The sequence below is a fragment of the Talpa europaea genome, assembly GCF_964194135.1.
Source record: "Talpa europaea genome assembly, chromosome: 16".
Classification (NCBI taxonomy): Eukaryota; Metazoa; Chordata; class Mammalia; order Eulipotyphla; family Talpidae; genus Talpa; species Talpa europaea.
In genome coordinates, this window is record NC_140084.1 from 17,349,629 (window position 1) to 17,369,775 (window position 20,147).

Consider the following 20,147-nt stretch of genomic DNA (forward strand, 5'->3'; position numbering starts at 1 on the left):
AAGGAGGCATAAGAACTTTCATTAACAGGAAAGATACTATCTACCTTTACCAGCAGTCACTGTCTAAATTAATGATGAAATAGAGCAGTTTTATTAAATCAGAAACAAGAAACAAGACACGAAGACTAGGTATCATGCTGCTATTTGGAGCTTTCCTAAAATCCTCACTAATAAAGTAAGTGGAAAAGTATATATGTACAACTAATAGAAAGAAAAGGCAGTGTAATTTAATGATGATGTGACCACCTAAAATTTCAAAAAAGAAATAAAGTTTATGAGAATGATAGGAATTCAGAAGATGGAAGGAAAAAAAAAAGCAAAACAATAAATTATAAATAAAGCCTTGAATACAATTTTGTGAATACAAAATTGATTAAAATGTAAACTATCTAGTAATAGACTTAGGATTTTAAAAAAACAAGTAAAAACAACCTTTATTAACACACTTAAGGAATTTCTAGTAAATGGAAAGAAGTATGTTCTTGAATGAGAAGACTCAAAGTCACAAATATGTCAACTTCCCCAGTCTAGTGCAATTTTTTAAAGAAAACCTCATCAGGACTTTATTTTGGAACTTTATCAACAGAAATAGTCACAAACATTGAGAGAAAATAATTTTGAAAATGGATCACATTACCAAATAATAAAATGCTTTCTCAAAGCATAATAATTAAAACTGTGGAAGAAAGTGGAATGTCCATAAACATTCATATTACTATATGCTATAATTTCGTCAATGATAAATCTAACATTTCAAATCAGAGGGAAAATAATTTATTATTCAGTGAGTAGTGTTCAGACAGAAGATTAACAATGGCAGAGACCATAACTCTACTTCACACCATTCAGCAAAACAACCGACAGACAGCTGAATTAAAAGTGCACTTAAATGTGCAAAAATTATGCCCTAAAAGAAACAAAAGGGAGGGCCTCCTTGGTGGCGCAGTGGGTTGAGAGCAGCACTGTGAAGCTGTCCACAGCCTCTGCAGTGCGGGTTCAATCCTGGGCAGCCGGCGAGAATCCCACCTGGCGCGGTAGACCTCTCCTGTCTCGCCCGCTGGTCTGTCTGCCTGTTCTGCTCCCCACTCTGTCTCTGGTGAATCCTCTCACCCTCCCGCACCTCTGGCCTGTACCCCAGGTCTTGTATAAATATAAATATAAATATAAATATAAATATAAATATAAATATAAATATAAATATAAATATAAATGAATAAATAAATGAAAAGAAACAAAGGGGAGCAAAAATCAATGGCTATATACTTCAGCACAAGAAAGGTTTTATCCCACTCCAAGAAGGGAAAGTAGTGGGCAGGGGAGGGAAGGAGGAAAGAGGAGGAAGGGTAAAAAGACAAGAAGGAGGCATAAATATGTATATATTTACTTTAATATGAAAGTTCTAGTTATTCTGTTTATTTAAAAATTAACACCTAGCAAAAAGAAAATTTTTGATATGTCTCAGAGACAAGAATAATTCATTCATAGTTTTTACAATCTTTATCAATAAGAAATGAAAACACCTCTCAAATTGCATTTTTTGACAATAATACCAGTGGTGCCAAGAGTCTAGTGAAATAAACATGCCAGTCACTATAAGTAACAATTTTTTCTGCATGGCAAATAATCCTTTTTGGATAGCAAGCACATCCTTTCTGGAGAGCAACTTTGCAGGATCAGCAAAAGTCCTTTATAAAGGGAATATTCATTGATCTTCCAACCCTAGAAATTTATCACAAGAAAACAGCAGAAACATATACAAAGATTTATAAATAAAGGCTAAATATAAATACCAAACAATTCAAAATAAGCTAAGTACAGAATCTAATATACTACAATAAGGTGGTAACTTACACGGTGCAACATATTAAAATTAGTATATAAAGTAAGGAAATATGTACAAAACACTAATATATTGTATAGTATGGCTATAAAAACAAGAAATCATTTGACAAATTCTTCCATACACTCTGGAATAAGTCTGTGCGTGTCAATAATACAAGGGTAGCATCAGTGAAAATTTTTTTCCCTCCATTAAAAGCGGTAAAAAAAACTAGCAAAAAATACCAAAACCAACTTTTTCAGAACTTTGGAAATGAACCCAAGGCTTACAGTAATTCAGGAAGCATGTATTCAAGAAAAATATCTGAATGTCAGTAAGAACAGAAGTTTTGTGATGTTTTAACTTGCCCTATTTTACACTTGGTCTTCATTTATCCAACATACTACTCTGTAACCTATGAATAGAAAAAGAAGAGAGAAAGAAAAAGCGCACAGAAACTGAAGAGAACATATAATCAGATATTCTGAAAATGTCAGTAGACTAAAGGTGGCAAGGTACAATTTAACAGAAATCATTAATAACACGTATCAATACTTATACGCATTTAGATTAGAAAAACAGATGCTATAACAGGCACCAGATCCACTACTGGAAATGGTGTGTGAAAAGAAATTTTGGCAGCTTTAATTGACTTCAAGATTCCTATGATCCAACCAAATAACAAGATGGCTTTTAAAAAATGCTACCACTGTGCCTCCCTGGTGGCGCAAGAGGTTAAGATGAAGCTGTCCTATGAAGCTGTCCTATGAAGCTATCCACAGCCACTGCGGGTGAGTTCAATCCCCAGCCAGGGAGCTACCCACATGGCACAGCAGACCTCTCCTGCCTCGTCCAATGCTCCCCTCAGCAGACTTCAGTCGGTCTGCTTGATCTGTTCCCCACTCTGTCTCTGGTGAATCCTCTCACCCCCCACACCTCTGGCCTGTACCCCAGTTCTTGTATGCATAAATAATCTTTCAAAAAAAGGTAATACTGTTCAGTCATCAAGAAGATATAATGACTACAAACATGTATGCCTAACAACGCAGCTTCAAAATATATAAAGCAAGAAACGACACAATGTAAGTGAGAAATGTACAGTTCTACAAGAGTTGGAAAATATAATAACCTATGTTCAATAATGAATGAAACAGCCAGAAAGATCAATGAGGGAAGAGATTATCTGAAGAACAATATAAACTAACTATACTCAAGATACATAAACAGAATGCTGCACACAACAATAGAAAATTATACATTCTTTTTAAAATGCATGTGGTACATTCTCCAGGACAGACTACATGGTAGGCCACAAAACAAATATTAACAAATTTTAAAAAGAATAAAATCAAAGTGTCTTTCCAACCATAATGAAATAAAATTATAATAGTAGAAAGAAAACTCACAAATATGTGACTATTAAGCAGTACTATCTTATGCAACCAATGGGTCAAGGAAAAAAAATTACAAGGGAAATTAGAAAATATTTTTCAACAAATGAAAAAACATATCAAAATTTATGGAATGTAGTGAAAGCAGTGCCCAAAGGGAAATTTATCGCTGTAAATAGCTACATGAAAAAAAGAACAGGGATGGTGGCACAGTGGGTTGAGAGCAGCACTGTGAAACTGCCCACAGGCTCTGCAGTGCAGGTTCGATTCCTGGCCGGCCAGGGAGATTCCCACATGGCATGGCAGACCTCTCCTGTCGCATCCGCTGCTCTCCTCAGCAGTGCTTTCGGTCTGTCTGCCTGTTCTGCTCCCCACTCTGTCTCTGGTGAATCCTCTCACCCTCCCGCGCGTCTGGTCTGTACCACAGCTATTGCATAAATTTAAAAAAAAACAACAAAGATACAAAGATGACCAATAACTTAATAGTATACCTTAAGCAACTAAGAAAAAGGCAAACTAAACTCAGAGTTAGCTGAAGGAATAAATAATAAAGATTAGAGTTGGATAAACAAAATAAAGACTAGAAAAATGAGAAAAATCAATGGAACCATAAGATAGTTCTTTGAAAAAAGCAACGAAATTGACATACCTTTAACTAGACAAAGAAAAAAAACCAGAAAATTCAAATTTCTAAAGTCAGAAATTAAAGGAAGGACATTACTATTGATCTTACAGGGGGAAAAAAAGTATAAAAGAATGCAATAGGTTATTCAATTTGTCATGCAGATATGCAACATTGGATAACTGACATCATCCAATGGAAATATAATGGGAAAATTCCTAGAAATACACAAACTGCCAAAAACTGATTCAAGAATAAGTAGGAAATCTGAATAATAAGTAAGTATTAATAAGCATAAGAATGAATCAGTAATCAAAAATTTCCAAGCAAAGAAAACTCCAGGACCTGAGGCTTTACTGGTGAATTCCACCAAACATTTAACAAAGGATTAACACAAATCCTACTCAGAAGATTCCCAAAAATTGAAGAGAAGGGACTACTTCCTAATTCACCCACTACCCAGATACCAAAGCCAGAAAAAGTCACCACAAAAAAAGAACACTGCTGACCAATATCTCTTAAATATATAGATGCCAAAAAAAGCCTCAACAAAATACCAGGCAGCCAAATCCCAGTAGAATATTAAAAAGGCAGAAACAACTCAAATGTCCATAAACAGATGAACAGAAAAATAAAATGTGGCATACATATCATACTTCGAATTATTATTCAGCTATAAAAAGGAATGAAATTTTGATTACATAGGTGAGTGAATCTTGAAAAATGATAAGTAAAAAGAAACTACATAGAATAGACCAAATACGGCATAATCCCATTTATATGAAATAACCAAAAATAGGCAACTCCATATGACAGAAAGCACATTAGTGTTTGCCATGTGCTGGGGAAACAGGCCATAACAATTTAATAGGTACGCGATTTCCTCTTGGAGTGATAAAAATTGTTCAGGAATAAGACAGAGGTAATAGCAGCCTAACATTGTAAAAATACTAAGTGTCACTATACTATAAACTTAAAAAAGATTAAAATAGAAAATTTGGTTATACATACTTACCACAATAAAAAAAAACAGTAAAAATATATATACAAGTAAAACTTTGATATAAAAAAATACAACCTCTAATAAACTTATTATGCCATTTTTCTCTCTTATGCTTTACTATTTTTGCTTTTATTTACATTCATTCCTTCTTTAGGGTTTCTTTTCATACATTTTGCAGTTCTTTTTCCAATTTTCAAGACGTATACTGCGTGTATTCTTCATTGTGTTTAAGGCTGTATTCTCCAAAGCATCACTGTACTCACTGGTCAAAAGTTCTAAGGTTACTGTTTTCACCCATGTTATTTTTCAAATATTTGTTCTGCAATTGAGGTTCTAAATGAATAAAAAGTCCAGTGTCCAAATTATGAGACAAGACCTTTGCTGGTGAAGCTGAGAATTACTATAGGTGATACACGTAAAGTAGCATATTAAATAGACCAGAGCTATCCATGAGAGAACAACCAGTGGGTAAAGGATGGAGAAATGGAGAGATTTCTTCTCCAGAGTATCTCTCTTCTTGATTCTAGGGATACATCTTGAGGCAGATATAATCCTGCCTTTAAGAAGACACTCCTTAAATAAGTATGAAAACTACTGACTGATTACAAGGACCAAGCTGTGGGGGAGAAGCACAGGATGCTCAGAAAATATAAGAACAGAGAAGTCTCCCCAGTCCTGGTGGTCAGGGGAGCCACCTTTGGTGAATCTACTACAGAGCTGCAAAGTGACCAGGTAGGGTCAGGGGCCTTCCAGGCATAAGAAACAGCATGAGTAAAAGTCTCGAGGGAAAGGATGTTTGGAGGAACCGAAAGGAGGCAGAGGGTTTGGGACACAGAGAAGGTGAGAGTGAGAGGTGTTAGCTGAGCCTGGAAAGGAAGGCAAGCAAGGAAGGCAGGCAGGAGTCCGTTCACATTAAGTATTTGGGAACTTTATCTCAGAATGACAAGAGGCCATTGAGACTTGGGAAGAATGACATATTTATAACTACCTTTCAAACAATCACTTTGGATCCAGGATGAGAATAGAAGATGGCAAAGAGGAAATGTTCACAGTCCATTTAAGAGTCCAGAGGGAGAATAGAATGCCTTGGACTAGGACAGCTGCGGGGCAAATGGAGTGACCTAGTAAATGAAACTGATAGTTGCTGGTGCCTGAATTCACTGCTCTTACCAATATGTGGAGTTGCACAAGAAGGTGGACTTTGGCTCACCATAACAACACATGTTCCAACAGCCAGGACGCTACACCTAAGGGGAAGAGGCTGCCCTTCAAAACAGAGCACTCTATCTCCTTGGAAAGTTTCCCCAGAGGAACTGGGTGATCCTAACTGAAGGATGTATACACAAGGGAGGAATCAGATTAAGATGGTCCAACCTCTTAAGACTGCTGCAATCAACAGAAATGCAAGGTCATCTGGACAACCCAAAGTAAAATACTTAGGAAAGAAAAAATTATACATGTGCACACATGTATGTTATGTGTTATTTCGTATCTCAGTTTTCCTCTCTATTCAAATTGTTTCTTAGAGAAAAGAACACTGATAAATTGTCCTCTATCCCATAGCTTATTATACAGATGGAGAAAAAGAATATTATATATCTTTCTAGTTCTTTTAGTATTGACATCAATGGTTCTACTTATTTGAATATATTGTCTTAATTTTAGTAAAAATTAGTAATGTATATGCTCTGTTAGTTGTGTGTGTGTGTGTTTGTGTGTGTGTGCTTTTAAGTATGCAGACCTGAATGCCAGAATCTGGAGTTATTTGTCTCACTCCTGGAAAGCCTTACTGTTTTGAATACAAATCCATATAACCAGTGAACCACTGCTCACCAGGCACCAAACAGTAGGTTTGTGGTAGTGAATAGTGAGTTTCAAAAGCACTCATCTGCCAGTTCCAACAATGAAGAGATTCAAACACCATATTAATGATGGATGGATGGGTGGATGGATGGATGGATGGATTCACAGATAGAAAATGGAAACAAATACACTGTGACTCATAAATATGCCAAAAGGATGAGACTGACCAAGAACTATTACCAGTTGCCCTCAAACCTAGTCTTCACCTCAGTGCTTTAGTCTGAGAATAACCAACACCAATGCCAATGAAATTGGTTCTCCATCTTATTTACTAAGGCAGAGTCATGTAGACAAACATCTATTGGGACAGACACAAATGGAAGATTTCCCATCCCAATCAATTCATTTCACAGGAGCTCCTTTCCTTCACATGCCAACACACAGGCTGACCTATGTAATCATTCTCTTGATACACAACTGTGTCTTCCTGCTAGAAGCATGAAATAGCAAGAAGATTTTGTTTTAGTGCAACATTCATAACCTATTCCTGAGTTTCTGTGTAAAAGCACAGGCACTACAGAGATACCAGCCAGTTACAAAAGGAAAGAAGCTAGGAAGGAAATCTTGGCATTTTATAATTTATCAAGAGGTAAGTAGCAATACCTCAGACGACTTAGCTTCATTCTTGGTTCTATGACCTGGTGTCTCTGAGCTTCAGTATCTGAATCATAAAATGGGGTAACACTAGCATCCACCCCACAGGAAGGACTAAGTGAGAATGCATATGAATAACTTAGTGTCTGGCACACTGTAAATACTTATTAAAGGTTATAAAAATTGTTTTATACAATAATCATATAAAGTTTCACTTCAATAACCTCTTTAATGCATCAACTAGGATCAGAGAATAGATTTCTTCAAACTATACAGGGCAATTTATTAAGTCAAAACCAAATGGGGTTTCACCAGCTTCCCAAAAATGCAATACCATGACCCTGGCCACATGAAAGTGGGAAGTGGAGGGTAATAAAACACAGCTATGTCTCAAAATCTCAAAAACGTTGCTACCTCTATCATGTTTGCTAAGAGAGGTAAGAAAATATGACTTTCTACTTACCCAAATATATTGGGTTATGAAAAAGTCATGATTCATTCTTTACTTGAAAAACACAGAAGAAAATACATCATGACTTTTCCAAGAACCCAACTTCAAAGAGGACACTGGATCTACAGTTTGAAGAAGGTTCATGCTTTTGCATCCTAAAGGACAATGTGTGGTTCCCTTCCTCTTTCTATTAACCACAGGTTCTGTTTCACAGATCTCCATGTGGATGATATTTGTCAAAGTGAATGCGGTTTTATGTGGCAACACAGACAAGCAAATAGCAACGTAAATGCCAAGACACTAGAAGTTTACCTCTTTACCTTTTACCACATGAAGTACTTAGTTCTGGATTCCAACAGTTCTATTATTAGATTCCATATTAGAGCTGGCATCTAACAGTTCATGAATCAGTACGGATTCCCAGAAAAGTTTAGATAGCAAATGCTCCCTATAATGTCAAGGCCTGTGATATCAGTCGGTGAGGGGTCAGGTCCTGACCCCATTCTTCATCAACAAGAGAAATAAACAAGATTGAAGGCTATGTTAAGTCTCACTGGCCTTCTTTGCTACATTTTTTTTTTAAGATTTATTTATTTATTTATACAAGCACTGGGTACAGTCAGAAGCGTGGGAGGGTGAGAGAATTCACCAGAGCCAGAGCAGGGAGCAGAGCAGGCAGAAGGACCGAAGTACACTGCTGAGGGGAGCAGCGGGCGGCAGGAGAGCTCGGCGTGCCATGTGGGACCCTCCTCCGGTGGCGGGGGAGCAGCTGGGGATCGAACCTGCGCCACAGAGGCTGCGAGGGCAGCTTCGCAACCCAGCGTTCAACCACTGCACCACCGGGGAGGCCCTTCTTTGCTACATTTTGCAGAAAAAAGTAACAATGGCATCGAGAGTCTTAAGGTTACTCTACAGAATAGTCCAGGAAGATATCACCTTGATCTCGTGTATGACAGACTCAGGTTTTAGTGAAGGCAAAGAGCCAATTTTAGCATCTCAAGTACTTGTTTCCTTCAATACAGTAAAAGAGGCCCTTACTTTTGATCACTTGTTGGAGACCTTGGTGGTAGACTAAGTAGATGACTTCAAAACTCTATCCAACATTCAGCAATCCTTTGAATACAAGACTGTTATCTTTACTGATAATACAAAACTGAATATTGTAAGTTTTGCTTATAGAAACAAATGTCCACTCCAGAGTTATATGTCCTTAGAAAAAGTAAAAGATTGAAAATGCCTTCCCATTTATATGAAACAGGTTGTACAGATATCTGAGACAACTTCATCTTTCATGTAAATAAAAGACCTAAATACACTGATTCTTTTATTAAATAGACTATGTTTTGAGTCCTGCACTGTGCTAGGTATCAAAGATGTAACAAAATCATTGCCCCCACAAAACTTACAGCCCAGAGGGAGATTTAGAAAATAAGATAATAAATTATAACATGTAAAAGTTGAGTGTTATAGGGCAAGAAAAAAAAGGGTTCTGCAAGAACCTAAAGAAAACCCTCCATGAGCCAGGAAAGTGTTGCCAAGAGTAGCATCTCTCTGACCTAATAAATTACTAAAAATTAAGCAAAATGTAGCAGGACAAGAAATGGGGAGTGCCCAGGAAGGGCATGATTGGAGGCGAGCACATGGAATTCTCAAGGAACTAGGAGCAAATCTTTGGGTTAGACTATACGCTTAGACTACACGCAGAGTAGGAGATGAGAAGGGTCACATCGAAAAGATCTTACACATTACTTTAAAATGTTCAACATCACTTGTCATCAGGGAAATGCAAATCAAAACTACCATGAGATACCATCTTACACCAGTGAGAATGGCACATATTAAAAAAACTAGCAACAACAAATGTTGGCGAGGGTGTGGAGAAAAAGGAACTCTTCTGCACTGTTGGTGGGAGTGCAAACTGGTCCAACCACTGTGGAAAGCTGTGTGGAGATTTCTGGACCTACTAAACATAGAGCTTCCATATGATCCAGCAATTCCACTCCTAGGTATTTACCCAAAGGACACAGAAACATCAATTCCAAAGAACACCTGCACCCCTATGTTTATAGCAGCACTGTTTACAATAGCTAAGCTTTGGAAACAACCCAAATGCCCAAAAATAGATGACTGGATCAAGAAGATGTGGTACATATATACCATGGAATATTACTCAGCATTCAAAAAAGATAAACACATGCAATTTGCTGCAACATGGATGGCGCTGGAAGGGATCATGCTCAGCGAAATAAGCCAAAAAGAAAAAGAAAAATACCGGATGGTCTCACTCATAGCAGGAATCTAGAAAACTTAAATAAGGGACCAGGAAAATGAATAACTATAAGAAAGTGAAAATCAAAATCAACAAAAAACTATGAACCAGAGACACTTTTAGGGGGGCGGGGGCGGGAGGGGAGGGATTGGGGTCAGAATGGGGGGGCTGCAATTGTATGGGGAATATAACAATAAAATTTATAAAAAAAAAATAAATAAAATAAATAAAATAAAAAAAAAGAAATAAAAAAAATAAAAAATAAAATAAAATATTTCATCGGGCGACAGACATGATAAAACAGGGATTTAAAAGGCTCTTATGAGTACAATATGAAGAAAAATTGAGCTAGATGCAGCAGTATCAACTGAGAAGTGAATGGAATGACCCAAATGCTGGGACTTGTCTCCTGAATTAGAGACCAGAGTGACTATGACGAGGAAAAAGACAGATTTGAGAAATATGCAGGATGCTGATACAACAGAATGTACATGGTATCTGAGCAAAAGCAAAAAGGCCGCACTTCTAGTGAATGAAAGGGTGGATGGTGGTCAAACTGAGGCTAGGAGCCCAGAAGGAAAAGCAAGTTCTACAAAGGAAGACTGTCAGTTCAACTTGGGGTATTATGAGCCTAGAAGACCACAAGTGGAGTCAAAGGGATAGCTCTGGATCTCAGGGGGCGAGTCTAGGCAAGTGTCAGAGCCAAGGAAATGACTGTAGCACAAAAACAGAAGAACCCTGGTCAAAGTTTCAAAAGAAGCTCTAAAGTTTAAGGAACAGGTAGCAGAAATGAAACAGGACAACTGAGGAGTGGGAGAATGGGTGGGGGAATGGTTTCTCAAGACTAAGAGGGAGCGACCCAAGGCAGTGACAGCCTCTGCAACATCTCCCTGCGTGCGCACTTGTGCTGCAGGCTGTACGGGGGCACAAGGGAATTACCAGCCCGAGGTAATTTAAGACTCGACTGCCCCAAGGAGCTGGCAAATGGCATATGAGACTTGAAGGGAGGCACAAGAAGCCTAAATACAACCAGGGAGAGAGATGTGTGTTCTGGGGCATCCAGAGAGATAGACTTGGCAGTCAGTGAACAGCCAGAACTGAAGGCGAAATGCACGGGTGATCCTCCACCCACTTCCCCTTTTGTAGGGTCAATGTGCCACCCCCTCAGCTTCTGGAAATAGTCTACTCTTAAAAGACTCACAGGCATGCCTTGCAAAGGGACATGCCCTCCAGAAAATGGAATTGTCCTTCCCAAGGATACAACCACCCCCAGCACCAAGGAGTAGCCCCACAGCAATGACTGATGAAGAGTTCTGAGGCCCAGTTCCCTGGCCACATTTCTGCAGGGCCATCTCGGTTCTGGAGAATCAGCAGAGACCTCAGTGGTACCCTCACTGCAGGTAGCTTCTCCATCTGTCCAGTCCTGCCTTCCACTTCCTTACAAGTCTATCTCCCAAAAGCACTCCAGCAAACTCCCTGGAAACAACTCTTCATTTCCAAGTTCTGTTCTAGGCAGCCTAACCCACAAAGGGAGACACTGGCCCAAGCCACTGGGACTGGTGTGGAGATGAGACAGAGCTGCAATGGCAGGGGCAGCTGCAAGCCATAGAGCGGTCATTGTGTGTGGGGGTGTGAAAGGACCTCTGTCACATGCAGGATTAACAGAGAATGGCTACTCTCAATCCAGTGGTCACCCATAACGAAGGACAATGGCTTGAATGTTTCGATTTGCCTTAAGGGACTTTTGTTACCTAATAAATCTATACAAGATCTGGTGGGAGGCGAATAGAAACTTGAATTTCAAGGATGACCTGAGGGAATCTTCTTAGCACATGGGAAGCCATAAAGGAAGTTCACTCAAAAGAAGGCCTGAAAGCACCTAAAAGGTGGCCTGAAAGCACAGGTTTTCATCATTTTCCATCATTTCTTCAGCAAGTACTTACTGAAAGATTGCTATGTAGCCAGAAAAGTGGCACAGATTTGGAGCACAATCATGACTAACACACACGTGGTCCTGCCCTCATGGAGAGTGAAATTGAGCAGAAAATGCTTTTCCTAATCAAAATGGCCCCAGAAAACCTAACACATAAAATCAGATACATGTGATAATTTCTCAGTGTAGCTGTCTTTCATACATTTAATTCAGGAGCGTGATTACTGAATTAACTCATGAGAGCGGTAAAACCTATTTTGATTAATAGCAACATTCTTAAATGAGGTTTGAGGATGTTAGATGTCTTCCCCTAACAACCAGCTGCAGCAACGTACTTCTGCCTTTTGTTTTGTGTGTATATTCGGAAGGAATCTTTGATTTGCTATGAAGAGTAGTTTGGGTAGTATCAGGTTTGGTGTGGTTTGGTTTTATTATCTTGTCTTGCAATCTCAAGATATTCTTCATTCTAACTAATCCTGAAGTCTCAAAGAAGAGACACAGGAAATGTTTATCCTTTGGTTGAACCTCTAACATACAGCAACTGCTCACAGTCCTCTCAAACTTTAAAGTCAGAACACAAGGACCTAGACCTCCCAATAAACCCCAACACAACCTTTCATGCAACAACATAAGGGGACAAAGTGTAATCTATTATCACACACTGGTTATGACACCATGTCTAGAACATTCAGCAACCACCACCCTCTGAGCCTTGAGTGGCACTTGAGTGGGGTGCACTGCATTGTACGGCATATTTGACAATACAATCTTATGGGAGGAGATAAGAAGTGGCCTGAATTTTATAAGAATATTGCACTCTATTGCTAAAACAAGTGCATTTACCAGAAGTTCAAATACAAGTCCAGAGATGGCAGGAGAGGCTGCATTCTGAGATTTTCTCACAAAAAAAGAGTTGATCTAGCTGCCCTCTTTTAACATACTGAACATGCGGATGTGTTGAAATGGTGGTACATGTCCCAATGTGGGTGTCAGGAATCTCAGTTATCACATTCTGAACACAGTTTAAAGGACAGTTGTGGCTTCATCCCCAGACTTCCAGACACCTAGTTACCACACAGTGAATATTTGATTTTGGGATTTTTAAATAAATGACTGCCTTTAAACAAGTATCATTTGTATAAGCTCCATGGTTTGTTAATAAGGTCCCTTGAGAACATACTTTTTTTTTTTAAACACCGGAACAGAAGACAAGGATATGAACATCAAAGAGGAAAATTCCCCGATCAAGAATCTGAGACTATCTGAGAATAGGGCGGTGGCCCGCTGGTGGGGGAATTCCTGGTATGTGGCCCAGAGCTTCAGTCCTGCAGATGTTTCCCTAAGGTCTCCATGCTGACACTTCTCTGAGTCACTTATATAGCAACGTGGTAATGGGTCAATACTGGGGTTCCACGAAGGATAGGGTGACTGGAGTCAAGGCGGAATCAGTTGGGAGCAGTGCCCTTTACAACAAGAGAAAGCGGGACATAAAATAACAAAGCGGGTCCTTCCTCTGCTTGACTAGTTCTAAAGAGAACAGACACCACACAGGACAGGAATTCTGCGCTCAGAAGTTCAGAGACTCCCTGGCAGACTACAGACTGTGGAAAAAAGGCATGGACTCTCTCATTTGTACAGAATGGATTCATCACAAATTTACTAGGTCAAGAATTCCAGATAAAGTGTTTCAGCATTCACCTGCAGATCATGAAAAATACAGTGGGGATCCACAGCACCCTCATAAACTGCATGCTGTTACCAGAATAAAAAGCACAAAAAGATGTCCATAGTGGGAGAAAGATGTGATAAAGATGCTTAAATTAGAAAAAAGTAAAATAACAAAGCAATGGCGCTCCAAGGTTCTCAGGAACCGAGGGTTTTATAAAGGCCTAACCAACTGATGGTTCCTTAACATGCCCTTTGGAGGAGGGAACTTCCATTCGCAGCCTAAGGCTAACTGGCAAAATCAGAGGGAGACAATTTACTGAAAGGGGGAACAGGGAAGGTGGATGGGAATGGGAGGCGGTAACCCACCAGCCCCATCACTCACTCCACCACCAGAGCAGGAGGCTGACTCCAGGCAGGGGTTAATTTCAGTCCTAGAAGAAGCTGGCGTAGAGGTCCAGCACCACCGAAGCCTGCCACCCAAGCACAGCTTCACAGAACATCAAGGCCTAGCCAGGTCCCTGGAACTCCAGGCTTGGCCCCCTTCACACATGCACACAAACACAGTACATACACACATAACTACTAACAAAGAAGGCATGTACTGGAAGAAGTGATAGATTCAAACAGAAGAGACTTCAAATAAGGAAGAGATCTCGTTTTATAGGAGAGGCCACTAGGGTTCAAAAAAGTCTAAAGGATGAGTCAAGCTACACATTATTATCAAATGAATGATGCCATGTGGACAAGAATCCTAACTTAATAATCAGGGTTCAGCCAGACAAGCAAAACCACTAGGATATATAGATTAAGAGATTTATTGCAAGGAATTGGTTTATATGGTATGGGGCTGGCTAAACAAGTTCAAAGTCCATAGGGCAGGTAATTAGGAAGGGCAAGCTGGAAATCTTCCACGATGAAACTGCTACACACAGATAGAACTTCTTCTTGAGGTAGGTCTCTGTTCTATTCTTAAAGCTTTTCAACTGACTGGATCAGGCCCAGCAAAATGATCTAGAATAATCACATTTCTTGAAAGACACCCAGTGGACCATAATGATACTATGTCAATCATATGTACAAAATCCTCTCACAGTAATACCTAGATTAGTGTTTGATTGAATAGCTGAGGACTGGATCCAGTTAAGTGGACACATCTAATTCCATCCTTCATCTATCAACAACAACACAGTGACCTGTCCTCTCAGAGTAATGCTGGTATAACAGAGCCTTAAAGAAAATTTGATCTTCTTGTCCTCATCTGAACAAGATAATTTCCTTGAACACATTTTATTTAGAAAGGTTCTGTAGGACTGTATTAGGCATGTTCTACTTTTTCCTCCAGTTAAAATTCCTAAAGAGGTTGAACCCAACTGTCATAGGTCAGGAGGCGAGGGGTTTATAGGATTTATGGAAACTCACTTCTTGTAAGAATATTAGTCTAATAATTTAAAGTCTACACTACAATCTTCTCTTATTCATGTCATCTGAAGTAGTAGCATGTGTAGAGCTACGGAGTAGAAATGTAAGATCCATTCTCTCACTGATACCCCTGGTTATCACACTCTCTCTCTCCATACCAGCATGTCCATATTAGCAAAATCTTCTTATTTTTCCTTCTTTCTTGTTATTCTTTGTAAATCTGATCTTTCTCTTCTTTATCTAGCCTTTGAAAGTCTATTATTTTTCCCCCATACTCAACATTGGACCTGGCTCACATTAACATACTGTCCTTTGGCTTTAATTATAATCTATGCATTAACAATTCCCAACCTCTATCTCTATATCAGACACTGCTTTTGAGCTTTGGGCTCACATGACTATTGCTCCAGACAGCTATATCTGGATGTCCCACAAATACAATAAATTCATTGTCTTGTCCTTTCCACTGGCCCCAATTCCTTCAATCAAAGTTTCTTTGTGGGTTCTCTAAATCTATTACTGGTTCCACCATCCACCCAATGGAACAAACAGAATCCAAGAAGTTATCCCCCAACTCCTGCTGTCCCCTCAATCCCTACAATTTCTGCCCCCTACAGGTCAGAAGAGAACAGTTGAAAATCACATTTTCCAGACTCCTTTGCAGCTAGGTTTGACCACATCATTAAGTTCAGGTCAAGGAGATGAAAGCAGAATTGTATGGATCTTTCAAAACAGCTGTTTGCAGAGGACTCCATTCTCCTACCAAAAAAAGACAGATGGCTAGCACTCCATGGCTACCTTGGACCAAACAGTGACCTTGAGGACAGAAGATACAGAAAATATGAAAAATATAGAAAGAGTCTGGTACCCGGAGAGCTACAGGAGCATCATACCAACCCTGGGCTGCCAAAATCCAACCTTATTCCATGCAAAGGAAAAAAAGGCTGTGCAAACCACTATTATTATCTATTTTTCCATCAGATGCAGCCAAACATAGCCCTATCTCATACACCAAACTGTCCATTCTTTTTTAATCTTTCTATTCCATCCATTACTGTCTCTACTACCATCCCCTTCATTCAAAACACCAACATCAGTTACTGAAACAGCACATTAACTAGTCATCTTCATTCTTATCCACTGCCCACTTCTAAAGGGCAATCTGAGATTATGTATCATTAGTGTAAAAATGTTTACATTCTTCAAGCTGGCAATTTCACTTCTCAGAATTTATACTAAGAAAAACAGTAAGATACACATATAAATAATTATGTTCATGGAGATTAATAATTGCAATATTTATAATGCTTTACAAATGGAAACAAGTTAGATGTCCAACAATGGAGGATTAGATATAGACCAAATCGTGTATCTATTCAAGTGAAAATTAACCTACCATTAAAAATCATGACACAGAATCCTATTTTAAGATAGTAAGAAATGTTCATCATATTTATATTATGTACTTATAAAAATAAATTGGGTCATAAAACAGTATGTACCCCATGCTCCAATATGGTTTTTGTAATTACCTAAATATGTATAGAAAACAATTTCACTCTTTCATTGGTACCTATCCCAAAAAAGCTAACATTTTAATTAATTTAGAACTCAAATTATTATTTATTGAACATTAAGTGTGTATCAAATAATTATTTTAGGTACTACCATTTTTTTCTTTATACTTTTTTTTTAAAGATTTATTTACTTATGCTTACAAGAACTGGGGTGTAAGCCAGAGGTGCAGGGGGTGAGAGGATTCACCAGAGAGAATGGGGAGCAGAACAGGCAGATCTACTGAAATACATTGCTGAGGGGAGCAGCAGGCAAGTCAGGAGAGGTCTGCTGTGCCATGTGGGTTGCTTCCTGGCCAGACCAGGGACTGAATTCATGCTGCAGTGGCTGGCGATAGCTTGACAGCACTGTTTTTAACCCTTGCGCCACCCAGGAAGCCTTATACTTATTTTTTAAAATGCAACAAGTAAACATAAATTGCTTTTAAAAACAGAAACAAAAAATATTCTTGATAAGTCCTGCAAAGCTGATCTTGCTCATTTCCTAATTTAAATTCAAGAGCCATGCCTTCCTCTGGGGAGCTTTTTCTCACTCGTCCTAGACTGGATCTCCCAGATCTTATAGAACCCATACTCTCCTGTACTGATACTTTCTCCACTGGGCCATAAACTGCTCATTTTCTTAACTATATCTCTCACTCAGCTGTAGGCTTAAGGAGAGCACAATTTCCTTGTTTTCCTGATGTCTGGCACATATTTGGTATTCGATGAATGTGAAATGACAAATGAACCATGGTTCAATGAATTCAGTTACATCTATGCCTGTCTTCACCATCCATCCACGAGATACAGATGGACCCATATCTTTGACATCTAAATGTGTGTTTCTGATACTTAAGTCTTTGAGAATTACCATATCTGAACCACTCCATAGCAACTGGTCAGATGAAAGGAATTCCATACACTCATTTTAGGGACAGTTGAAGTCCCCAAAAAAATGATCATTAGCAATGTGGAATGACTTAAAAGTCTTGACATAAATGTCTATTCGAAAATAAGCCAGTATCTCCCCACCCAAAGTAGTTTAAAACAACTTTCAAAGAGTGGGAGTATCATATACCCATTCAGTATTCATTAGGTGCCTACTATGCGCCAAGGAATCAATTGCACTCAACCAATATAATTTCCTTGAAGATATAAACGCTGGTGCAGAGATTCAAGAAGTTCTGCCACTGTCTGTTCTATTCTGCCAGTACATGCAAGTCCTTGACAGGAATTACTTCAGGCATTATTGGTAAGTGAGGGAATGATGTTGCATAACAAGCAAGTTGTGCTGATTCTACGTGATTTTTCCCAGTTTGTTTATATTTTGAAGCAATCATAGGAAAACAGTCTCACAAGGAAAGAGAAAGACTGAACGATGTAGGAAGAACATAGAATGAAGCTGGAAACACACTCGAGTGCCTTTCTTTGATATGATCGTGGCTGATCGTAGCTCCCAGAACCACTAGCTTAACCTGCCTGGAGAAGCCGCGAGTGATCGATGAAGAGACTAAGAAAACATTTCTCCCTACACAGATGGCTGAAGAGGGCTGTGGCCTGGGCCAGGTTTAAATTTGATGAATATGTTCTCTGTGAGAGGTGAATATCCTCTGTGATCTACAGAAAGAAGCATGTGTCCAATTGGAAGGCTGTAAAGGATGGCTGACAGGTTAAGGGCAAAACTATCAACCACAAGGAGAATTCATCAATCTGTATATTATACACACACACACACACACACACACACACACACGTATTTTGTTTCTGGTTACAAAATCCTGTAGGGTTTCAGCAGTGAGCCTCAATTCTGTTCTTTTTAGTGCATGATTCTGCAGAAATTTAGGTGCCTCAAATGTAGGTGCCTCAAATTTAGGTGCCTCAATCACCGTGGCAGAGCCAATTTTTAACTAAATTTCTTTGAACAAAACTAACAGTATCCTATTATCATTATTTATTTTACTTGAACGAGACGAAAGCAGTACTTTTGTGCACACTCACATAGACCTATCAATCCCCAAGAAAGTCATGGGGAACATGGCATCCTTTTGAGATAAAACTTGGGGAAGGATAAATTGAACATTGACAAGCACACAGGAACTATCACTGTCAAGTCCATCTTGATAAAAAGTCAACTTGACCACTACTGACTTTATAGACATTCAACATTCTCTGATGACATCTGCCAAAGAAGTGGTGATCCTCTCTGCAATGTCAGCTAATCACAAGAGAAGAGGAGTAAGACACCACCCAACAGCCACATGGAAAGTCAACCACGTAGCTGAAACTTAGATGGATTCAATCTTTCTAATGAGTAATGGTCTTCCTTCTCTGAAGAGGGACTCCGTCACATTTCCTTCTAGAGAGAATGGAGAGCCGTCCCCACACATGGTGTTACCACCACTAGGCCCACATTCAAGAGAAGAGCAAACAAAGAGAAACATTTAATACAAGGGTAACCAAAGTGGATGGGTTCTTTATGTGCATGCAATTCAGTCTTCTGTTCATGGATTCAGTCAACAAGCATTTGAATGTACAAAGACCTAGGGACACAGAGGTGGACAACGGAAGCCAACTGGGCTCCTTATTCCACTGATTATGTCTTCCTGACACCAAAACATCTTGGTGAATGAATGACTAGCATAGCGGGGTTGGATACTCTTATGCCTGCTGGAGTCAGATAAGTAAGAGTGAAGCCAAATGGATACCTGATAAAAGGGAATGACAGGACAATGATAAACTAGAGATTATATGTGCCATCTAAAGGTATTCAAATCCATTTTTCTTATCTACTAACAAGCAAGGCAAAATACATAGTTATCCTAGACCTGGCTCACAGACTGCCATTTTATGTCCCTGTGCTTAGCAGAGTGTAATCCATCCAGAGATAAGGACGTTCATTTTGTACCCATATACCTGACTCTAAGGAGATCAACCCACATTTAAAATTACCTTACAGTTACCTTGCAGATGGTTATAAGACAATAGACGATGGTGTGAACTCTGCTATAGGAGAAAGCAGAACAATCTATCAAGATCCAATATTTTGGAAACAGAATTTGAGTCTGTATTTCATTTTGATTGAAGAGTAGTGCATGGTCAAAGTTTTTGTTTTATGGCATCTCTAAAATCAGCACCCATTCCTTAAATAATGCTACATGAAGAACGTTTACTTCTTTACAATTGTCCAAAGCACCAAAGGGAAGAAGAAGAATAGCTACAATCCAAATGACATTTTCACCATAAAGGGTCAAGGATAATGTCAGTAGACACACAGGTGAAATACATTAATTACAAATGTAACAGTTCTTACTGAGTCCAATTCAAAATATGGTTTCTTGGTTAGAGGTTATAAAAGGCCATTTTATATATGGCCTGGTATTTAATTAATGTAATACCATAATTGAGAGTATCAGTCTCTTTTTTTCCTTTCAAGGTCAATCAATGCACTGGATATTCCAACATCTGCCCTTAACTCAACATCCCATTTCTTATACACACAATCATTTTATAGTTAGAAATATATATACATATATGCCAACGTAAAATTAGCACTTCCTAA